This window comes from Rousettus aegyptiacus, unplaced genomic scaffold (assembly GCF_014176215.1).
Source record: "Rousettus aegyptiacus isolate mRouAeg1 unplaced genomic scaffold, mRouAeg1.p scaffold_m13_p_4, whole genome shotgun sequence".
Taxonomy (NCBI): Eukaryota; Metazoa; Chordata; class Mammalia; order Chiroptera; family Pteropodidae; genus Rousettus; species Rousettus aegyptiacus.
The window spans coordinates 117038212-117049174 of record NW_023416307.1 but is presented as its reverse complement, the minus strand read 5'-3'; the positions used below and the strand labels follow the sequence as shown (position 1 = coordinate 117049174).

General features: G+C 32.8%; 1 pseudogene; it reads right to left on the bottom strand.

Moving 5' to 3' along the window:
• Nucleotides 1-740: 740 nt before the first annotated feature.
• Nucleotides 741-865, bottom strand: LOC118602145 (annotated as a pseudogene).
• Between the last annotated feature and the right edge of the window lie 10098 nt (nucleotides 866-10963).

The following is a 10963-nucleotide window of genomic DNA, read 5'->3' as shown; positions in this document are numbered from 1 at the left end:
CCATAACCTTTAAAAGGGAGGTAACACTGCACATATATTCAACTTGGAAAAAAATTATTCCAATTACTGACCACCCTAAACTGAGGCGATGGATTTATTTGAGAGCTCTGTAATTTCAAAGCTCTTAGCCATGATTGGCATGGCAATGTAGGGAGCTTCACTGGGGTGCATACATTAAGATTTCTTGCACTAAAATAGAGTAGCAATGAATAAGGATGCTAAGTATTACATAACTTTAAATCTAGACATTTATAGTTTCAAATAAAAAAAATAAACCAAAAAGAGCCAAATTTGCCAAATATTTATTATGTGCCTATCACATGACAGACACTCTGTTAGGTTCAAACTCTAGTTAGGAAAAATTATCTAGGGAAACACAAAGACAATGAGGGAGACAAAATTAAGGATGTAGAAGAAATTAGACACTCCAATACTTACTGGTATAACAAAGAATGCTTATGCCAAGTAAACTTAAAGCTCACACAAAAAGCCTATTTATGTCAGATATTTCTACCCAATACACTATGTTTGACTTTTAACACAAATTTCAAAGCACAATAAAAATAAATAAACAAACAAAGAAATAAATAAATGACACAGTCTGAACAGATAGGGCAAACATCTTTTATTTATTTTTTTCTCTCTCTCTTTGTCTTTTTTTAGGCAAGGCAACCTTTGGTTGACCTCACAGATTGCAAGGGAATTGTCATCTTACAATCCCTTATTTTTTTATTTTTTTAAACCTACAGCACCTGGGCTACCTGAGTGGTCTCCCATCCAAGTACTAAACAGGCCCGACCCTGCTCAGTTTCCACTTCTGAGATCAGATGGGATCGGGCTTGTTCAGGGTAGCATGGCCATAGACAACAAGGATCTTTTAAAAGGTAAACCAAGGTACATTAATATTACCAAGAGTTTATTTGAGTGTAAATTGATTTGCATCAGGCAGGTTAAACTGACAGTGGTTAGGGCTACTCTAGCAACAGGAGCTCAGAGAGAGGTTTTTATAGAGAAGTCAGAGATGAAGCAAGGAAATTATTTGATTGGCTATAGCTCAATCAGCTGCTTGATTTGAGAAAGATTAGTTGGCTATTTGTGATTGATTGTTTTTAAGTTTCATTTTTCTTAGATTCAAGTGCATTAACTTTCGACTTAAGTTTTGGTTTGCTTATGTAGGCTACCAAAGCATAAAGCTACCTCAGTCTAATGCCCTTCTTTTTTAATTTAACACATGAGAGCCAGACTCAGATACATCAGATTTTGGAACCATCAGACTAAGAAGTTAAAATAACAATGATTAATATGGTTAGACCTCTAATCAAAAAAGGGGACAACATGCAAGAACATAATGTAAACATAAAAGTTAATATTCTTAAAAGGGAATAAAAAAAATGCTAGAGATCAAAAACACCGCATCAAAAATGAAGAATGACTTTGATAAGTTCTTGGCCAAAGAAAGAGTCCCTGAGATTGAAAATATGTCAGTAGTTCTTCCAGAACTGAAAAGAAAATAGAAAAAAAAAAGAATAATAAAAGAAAAAGGAAAACAGAGTGGAATGTCCAAAAACTGTAAGACAACTACAAAAGGTACAACATATGCTTATTGGGAATTTCAAAAGGAAAAGTAAGGAAAAAAGGAGCAGAGGAAATAATTGATGTAATAATGACTGAGAATTTTCCGAAATTAATAGAATAAACCAAAGTACAAATTTAGGAAGCTTAGAGAACACCAATCAGGATTAATAACAACAACAACAAAAAATCTACATCTAAGCATATGATATATGAACGCAGAAATTCAAAGACAATGAGAAAATTTTGAAAGAGTGAATTAAACTTTACCTATAGATGAATAAGAATGAGTTAGACTACTTTTCGGAAACCATGTAATCGATAAGAATTTGGAATAAAATATTTAAAGTGTTGAAAGGAAAACAAATAAATATTAACCTTGAATTACATATGCATCAAAAATGAACGAGAAATACCTCCCCAAACAAAAACACATCTGCAAACTCCTTACCCCAGATTAAAAACAGTGCAGATATTTATTGAAAAAACCCTCATATAAGTGGACTTGCACAGTTCAAACCTATGTTGCTCAAGGCTCAACTGTATATGCCTGTCTCCTAATTTCTATTTGATTCTGAACACATGAAATGGAAGAAGCATTATTAATTAGTCCCCTTAAAACATCAATTGTTTATAAAAGGCCCAAAGCAGACAAGGAAAAACCAACTGCAGAGGTCCTGGTGGCTTGACCCAAGTTGTTAGCAGTGGAGATTAAGGTTTGGGCAGATTTCATTAACATTATTTTGTGTCTTTCAACTGTATTTTCTCCCATTAAAAATGTAACATATTTTATAATAACAATTACACTGAATGGTTAAACATTTCTAAATGTTTTCAGCCTCCTAAGAATAGTAATAGATATTAGAAATGTTAGTTATCATTACCATTTCTCATGTTCATAAAAAAAAAAACTACAATAAAAAATAGCCAATGAAAGTAAAAGCGAATGGGAAAATTGGACTTCAGTGACACCAGATCTAGATTACCTAATATGAGTTTCTTTTAAAGGAGTAGTAGCTAATTAGCTGAGGTAACTCACTTCAAATGATATAATTTATATCAGAGTAAGTTTTAATTTTAAGATCTTTAAAGTTTGATGACATTAGGAAGCTTGACAAATTTATATACTCATGTTCATAGACAGCATTATTGTTCATTATAGCCAAAGGTAGATGCAACCCAAATATAAATATGAATGAATGGATAAATAAAACGTGGTATACATGTACAATAAATATTATTCGGCCTTAAAAGAAAAGACATTCTGAAACACTTTACAGCATGGATGAAAATTTCCTATGCTAAGGAAATGAGCCAGTCAAAAGAACAAATATTGTATGATTCCACTTATTTGAGGGACCAAGAGCAGTCGCATTCAGAGAGGCAGAAAGTAGAATGGTGGTTTCCAAGACCTTGGGGGAGGACAAGGAAGGGAGATGTTATTTAACATGTGCAGAGTTTCAGTTTGAGAGGATGATAAGTTTGGAGGTAGCTGGCAGATAATTGCACAATAATGTGAAAAATTTAAACGTACTTAATGCCACACTGAACTGCACACTTAAAATGATTAAATGGTAAGTTTTATGTTATGTATATATTACCACAATAACAAAAAGTGCAAGACAATTAAAAACAAACAAAAAACAGAGAAGTCCAAAAAATAATGGGAGACAAAAATGAAACAAAGAACAGGGGTAACAAAGGTAAAACAGTTGTAAAAATGAATGATATTATTCCAACTATACCAATAATCTCCTTAAATGTGAATGGTCTAAATATACCAATTAAAAGACAGAGGTTGTCAAAATAGGTTAAAAATATACTCAATTATATGTTGTCTACATGAAACCTACTTTCAATATTAAGACATACATACTCTAAAATTTAAGGTATTGAGAAAGATATAGCATGCTAACACTAATCTAAAGAAAGCTAAAGTAGCTATATTGATTTTAGACAAATCTGACTTCAGAGGAAGGTAAAATACCATGCATAAAAAGAAACATTATATAATGAGAAAGAGGATAATTCTCCAAAAAGGCATAACAAGCACCAATGTATATATGCTAAACAAGAGTGTGAAAATATGGGGGCCAAAAATTCATAGAACTGTAAGGAAATTAGACGAAACCACCATTATAGTTGAAGATTTCAATACCTATCTATCAGTAATTGACAGAGCTAGCAGGCAGAAAAACAATCTATATATAGTTGAATCGAACATTTTAAATTAATTGATCTAATTAATATTTACAGACTAATTTATCCGCCAACTATAAAATACACATTTGTCACAAGCATACATGAAATATTCGCCAAGACAGACCACATTCGGGGCCATAAAATAAACCAACAAATTTAAAAGAACAGAAATCACACGAAGTATGCTCTCAGATCACAGTGGAATTAAAATAGAAATTAAGAACAGAAAGATAGCTGGATCACAAAGTATTCAGAGATTCAATAACGTGCTTGTAAACAAAGAAGTATGCTCTTAGATCACAGTGGAATTAAAATAGAAATTAATAACAGAAAGATAGCTAGATTGCAAAGTATTTGGAGATTCAATAACATGCTTGTAAACAAACACATGTGATATCTCAATATAGACATCTTGATATAAATTTTTTAAAATATTAGACTAAATGAAAATGAAAATATACTTACCCAAATATGTGTGACACAACACAATCAGTGCTTAGAGGAAAATTTACTCACTTCATAGCCATTAAATGGATAACATAGAAATATTTCAAACAGATTTATGCCTACAAATTTGATAACTTAGACCAATTCTTTGAAACAAGCAACCAAAACTCACACAAGGAAAAATGGAAAAACTGAATAGGCTAATATTCTTTAAAGAAATTGCATCAAAAATGAGTGAAATTCTAAAAGGTAAAGCAGCAGGTCCAGATAGTTGCAATAGAAAATTTTCCCAAACATTTAAGGAAGAAAAATGATACTGATTACCTACAATCTCTTTTAGAAGAAAGAAGCAGAGAGAATATTTCTAACTTACTCTATGAGAACAACATTACCTTAATGCCAAAACCAGAAAAAGACAATAATAAGAAAGAAAAACTATAGACAAATATCACTCACAAACACAAATATAAAATCCTCAACAAATTACCAAATTAAATCAGTGTACAAAAAGAATTATATACCACAAACAAGTGGGCTTTATCCCATGCAAGGCAGTTTCAGCTGTTAATTTCAATTAATATAACCCATCGCATAAATAGTCTAAAGAGAAATCATGATCATATCAACAGATACAACAAAAAAAGCTTTTGACACAATCTGATACTCATTCATGATGAAACAAACAAACAAACAAACCTCTCAGCAAACTAGGAATAAAGGGGAACGAACCTCTGAAAACTGATAAAGAACATCTCCAAAATACCTATAGCTAACCTCATGATAAATGGTGAAAAACTAGTGTTTTTCCCCTTAGAACTTCTAGAACTAAGTGATTGGAGCAGGGTTGCAGTATACAAGCTTAATACACTAAGTCAATTGCTTTCCAATATACTAATAATGAACAATTCAAATTGAAATTAAAAATGCACTGCCATAGAAAATGGCACATAGAAAATGAAATAGGTATATACTTAATGAATATGTACATAATCTACATGTGGAAAACTACAACGTTGATGAAAAAACAATCAAAGATCTAACTAAATGAAGAATCATTCTATGTTCATGATTAAGAAGACTCAATATTGGCAAGATGTCATTTCTTTTTTATTTAATTTATAGATTCAGTACAACCCTAACAAAAATATCAGCAAGTTATTTTGTGAATATCAACAAATTGATTCTAAAGTTTATATGAAGAAGCAAAAGACACAGAATAGGCAACCCAATAGTAGAAAGGGAGAATGAAGTCAGAAGACTGACATTACTAGACTTTAAGACTCAGTACACAGTAACAGTATTCCATTCAATAGTGTATTCCAATTTTAAATTCAGTATTCCATACAACAAGCATATATTTGTGAAAGAAGAGACAAATAGGTCAATGGAACTGAATAGAGAGCCCAGAAATAGACCCACACAAATAAAATGAACTAATCTTTGATAAAAAACAAAAAAAAAACAAAAAAAACCAAAAAAAACCAAAAAAAACAAAAAACAAAAAACAAAAAAAAAAAAAAAGACAAGTCAATGGGGAAAAAAAGGATAATAGGATAATCTTTTCAATGAATGGTACTGGAACAATTGCACATCCACATACAAAATCATCATCATCATCATCATCATCATCATCATCATCATCTAGACACAGACCTTACACCTTTCACAAAAATGAACTCAAATGGTTCTTGGGCCAAAATGTGAAATGTAAAACTATAAAGTTTCTAGAAGGTAACAAAGGAGGAAACCTAGATGACCTTGAGTTTGGTGAAGACTTTTAAAATAAAACACAAAAAGCATGATCTATGAAAGAAAAAAATTATACTTTGGGTTTTATTAAATTTTAATAATGTCTTCTCTGAAAGACATTGCTAAGAGAATGAAAAGACAAACCACAGGCTAAAAGAAAATATGTACAAAGCACATACCTGGTAAAGAATTTTATCCAGCATCTTCAAAGGATTCTTAAAACTCAACAATGGGAAAATAAATAACTCCACTTAAAAATGTGCAAAAGATCTAAACAGATACCTCACCAAAGACAAACAGATGGCAAATAACCATCTTATAGAACTACTATAGTATTCCTGGGTGAGGTCAGAGTTCACGAATGGATAAGATAGAGAAAAGAAGATAATATCAAGAGGACTTAGTGATATATTGTATAAGGGAGTGTGAGATGAAGGTAAGCAGTATACAGACTTTTTGACTATTTGGGAAATTTATTGAGATAGAAATGTCCAGATATATTAATTTCCTAGGGATGCTACAACAAATGACCCAAAACTGGTGGCTTAAAACAACAGAAATTTATTTTCTCATAGTCTAGAGGCTGGAATTCCAAAATCAAGGTTTCGATAGGGCCAAGCTCCTTTTGAAGTCTCTGGAGAAAAATCTTTCCTTGCCTTTGTTTCTGTTGGCTCCATGTAATCCTTGGCTTGCAATAAGATAATTCCAATCTCTGCCTCCCTCTTCACATGGTCATCCTCTCCGTGTCTTCTCCTTTTCTGTCTTTTATAAAGTTATCTGTCATTGGTTTTAGGCTCCATGTAGATAATCCTGGATGATCTCAATTCTTTATCCTTAAATTAGTTACATCTGCAAAGATCTCTTTCCTAAATAAGCTTGCAGTTGAAAGTTCCAGAGATTGCGACATGGTTATATGTTTTGTGACCACCAGAAAAACACCAAAATTTGGACCGAGATCTTGGATAGGATTTTGGACATATAAAGTTTAATGTGCCTTTGTGATGATCAAGAGAAGATAACAAGTAGTCAACTGATTATGTGAGTTTAGAGATCAAGGGACATAGAAAAATTATGGATATAAATATGTCTTCTACAGTTTGTCAGATTCTTATTAAAGGATGACTAAGGAAACTTCATTTATGTTTTTTTCTATATAATTTGTGAATTTTGCCAATAATTCTGTCAAGCTATTTCTTCAAACAGACCAAAATGTATGTAAGATAAATCAGCATTAGTTATAATGAATGTTCATAATTCCATCAAATCAATAACACAGACATTTATCTAAACATTTTAGTGGGAATTTCACTTTTTTCTTTGGAATTATGGTTGGAATTTTGTACCATAGCAGGAAGAGTTAGTTATGAGAACACCAGGAAAGTCTGGCCATGTAACATCTTTCAGAGCTAAAAGAATGAGAGGAAATGAGTTCTAGTCACAGAAAGGAAGACATAGTATTACCACTTTTATCCATAATTATCTTGAAAATTATGTGAGGCTCTCAAAAATGTATCTCCTTCAGTTTTGCTTTCCAACATTCTCTTATTTGTTTTATATTATTGTCAGATCTGTGTTCTTGCCATTGGGTAGCTTAAGCTCATGTTGCTCTCTTCAAATTTCTTTATTGACATACTCACTCTAAATAAAATTCTTTCCCCTTGATTTTTAGTTTCTTGAATCTCAGACATTGTTTTAGCCTGTGTTAAACGCCACTTTCTCTAGGAAACCTTATCTGAGATCATCTAATTCATTGCCCCCAACTTCATGAAAAGTTTCTTTGTCCCTAATTAGTTTCCAGAATATATTTATTGAAGAGTGAATTTTATAACTAAATAGATCTTTGTTTATTCAACAATTTGTTTAACTTTTATGTTTAATAGTTTAATACACATCAAATAAAAGAGATCTCATGTAATAATCCTTTATTACTCTTGTGTTTAAAGTCATGAAAACTGTTCTTAAAATCTACATTTATTGTGGCCACACATTTGACATTTTGTTCATCAAGATTTGGGGCTTACATCCCCTTTACTTGAATCTGAGTGGCATGTGTGATTGCTTTGACTAATATAATAGAAGTAGTGCAGCGACAGCTTCTGGGCTCAGGTCTTAAGAAAATGGCAACATTTATCTTGTTTCTTTGTAATTTTAACTCTTGAAACCCAGTTGTTATTCTGTGAGGAAGTCCAAGAAGCCATATGGAAAGGCCCACATGAAGAGAAACTATGATCACTAGATATGAACCAACACAAATTTGCAAGCCACGTAAGTAGCTATACTGAAGACAGCTTAAACTAATATGACACGGAGAAAGGAAGAGTTCATTCCTTCAAGTCTGGTTCAAATTAAAGATTACAAGAAAGATAGTAGTTGTTGTTGCTTAATCCACTAAGATTTGTATGGACAATGGGTTATATGCAGAAGAAATACTTGTCACTTCCAGTTACTTGTCACTACACAAGTAATAGGTGGTACAACAGGCCCTTCCAGTGTCTCTATTCTACTGTCAAGAGGGTTTGGAGACTTGTTGAGATAAAAGAAATAATGCTTGGAAAACCCTTGATTCCCAAGTAACAACAGAAAAAATAATTATTCTGGAAAAGCACAGTACCAGGGGCTGCAGGAGGTGTTTTATAAGAGGGTATTAAGGCTATGTGTTAAGCCACACAATTTGGAGTTATTTGTTACCATACTACAAACATACCATTCTCTTGTCTGATATTCACAGAGAATCTTGAGAATGTTGTACCTTATAATAGGTTAACTTGGTTTGAAAACCTATTTTTAAGGTGCAGCATTCACAAGAGTCTCTGTGAATAATGAAATACCATTATTCTGGAGAAGAGTAAGAGTTTCACAATTAATATACAAGTTAAAAAGGGGGAAAGACTGAATTTAGGTCTTTGTGAATGTTCCTAATTGTTTTGTGGCTATCAAATTGAGCTCCAAATTAACTTACTAAGTATACACATGCAATATTTCTGATGTCATCCGAAAGCAAATCAGAACAAATGAAAAAAACTTAAACCAGTGCTTTGATTCTATTTTTTAAAAATAGAACAGGACTTTTCCAAAAATAAAAGCCTGCCCTGAATGTTTTATTGAAATGTTTTAAAGAGACTCACTACTGAAATTTTGAGAAGTTGAAAAGGCTGTCAGGCAGTGTTGAGAATGAGCAAATTAACGAATTTTCAAAAATCATGTAGAATTGAGAAGGCTCTGTATTTTCAAAATGTCCCATGATTACAATAAAAGCTTTATACTGTAGCACTAATTTTAGACCAAAAACAAACAAACAAACAAACAAACAAACAAACAAAAACACCTCACTGGAGATATTTTGGGGGGAAATGACTCCATAGTACTAAACATCCCCGTGAATACTGGTATTTCTGTTTCCCTTTCTCGTGTCTTCTGCTCTTGTCCTTTCTCACTAAAAGAGATTTGCATTTACCCAGATATCTGACTCCCTGAAAAAAAAATGTTCTCTTTGATCCCTCATCTCTTTTCTTACTGCATTTCAGATTTATCAGCTCCATCTTCAAAACTCAAGAATTTTCTGCCTTGAATTCTACCACAACCTTCCATTAGGGAATCACTATCATGTCCCCAGTGGAAATTGTAGTAGCAACCTGCTGGGGCATTGCTCATAACTTCAGGCATTATGGACCTTTCTACACTTAAAGGCCAGAGTGATCTTTTCACAACTTAAATCAGTTCATGTCCTTCATCTGCTCAAAATCCTCCAATGGATGAGTCTAATACATTCAGAATACAATGCAAATGCCTAGTTTGACCCACAAGGCTCTAAGTGATCTGAACCATGCCTATCTCTTCACTTCTTTCATTTCCATGTTTGCTCATTCCCATACAGCCTCAAAAGCCCCTCAGTGTATTCCAAGCACACACAGCAGGCCCCGATCCAGAAACACTCTTCTGTTATTCACCTAGCTCATTCAAGCTGGGGGGTCTGCTCAAAAGCCACATCCTCAGAGTGGCTTCTTGGGCCCCTATATCTAAAATTACAGCATTTTTTATCCTTCTGCTTTATTTTTTCAGAATAGTCCTTCCCACAACACAGTTTAATAAATTATATATTTATATATCTGTTTATATTCCAATAAAATATAAGCATTTCTTTATATTTCTTTTATGAAAAGTACTATACTGTACACATGTAACTTTTTTTTACTTAACAACATATTTTGGAGTTCATGCCATGACAGTTTAAAGGAATATTCCTTATTGTTTTTCATTACTTTTGACAGCATCCTTCTCCTCCCTTGAGTTTTAATAGTTCTCCTTACTTACACAGACCAAAGGAACAAAGGGGGAAAAAAGCCCTTTGTTTAGGGGCCTATTGTGACCATGAGTGAGATACTCATTGACCAAACCATCATGGCATACTAAAACAAGACAGCTCTGTAGGTGGCTTTAACTTCTTCAATAACAACTGCAAGAGTTCTTGGGAAGAGGGCACATTATGAATAAGAAGGTCACAGTTCCCTCCTGTTCTCAAGACAGCAGTTCCTTCTGGACTCACAGCCAGTCATACCAATTCACTTCAAGGTCTATTACACTCACCAAACACAGCTTCTGTTTCCTTATTTTCTTGGACAAAACATCCACATTGCCTCCATAGACATGAACTTTCATGGCAAAAGTCAATTTATTCTCCTTCCAGAGCTGAAGGACACAAAAGCTTCACTTTCTTCTTCCTCTTTTCCTCCTCTTCCTCCTCTTATTTTACCAATTTGACAAATTAGACAGAATTTAACTTAGTAATTAACTAATAAATATTCATTGAAAGCCTCACATGTGCCAGACATTGTTATTAACATATATACACATATATATATAATTTCATATGTAATTATGTGTAATATAACTATATAAGTATTTTTTAGAAGTTTGCTCCTGTGATGCTAGTATAGATTTTAGTATGCTTTTCTTTACATTTATCTTTTCTTGGGTTTCGCAGATTATCTTGAAA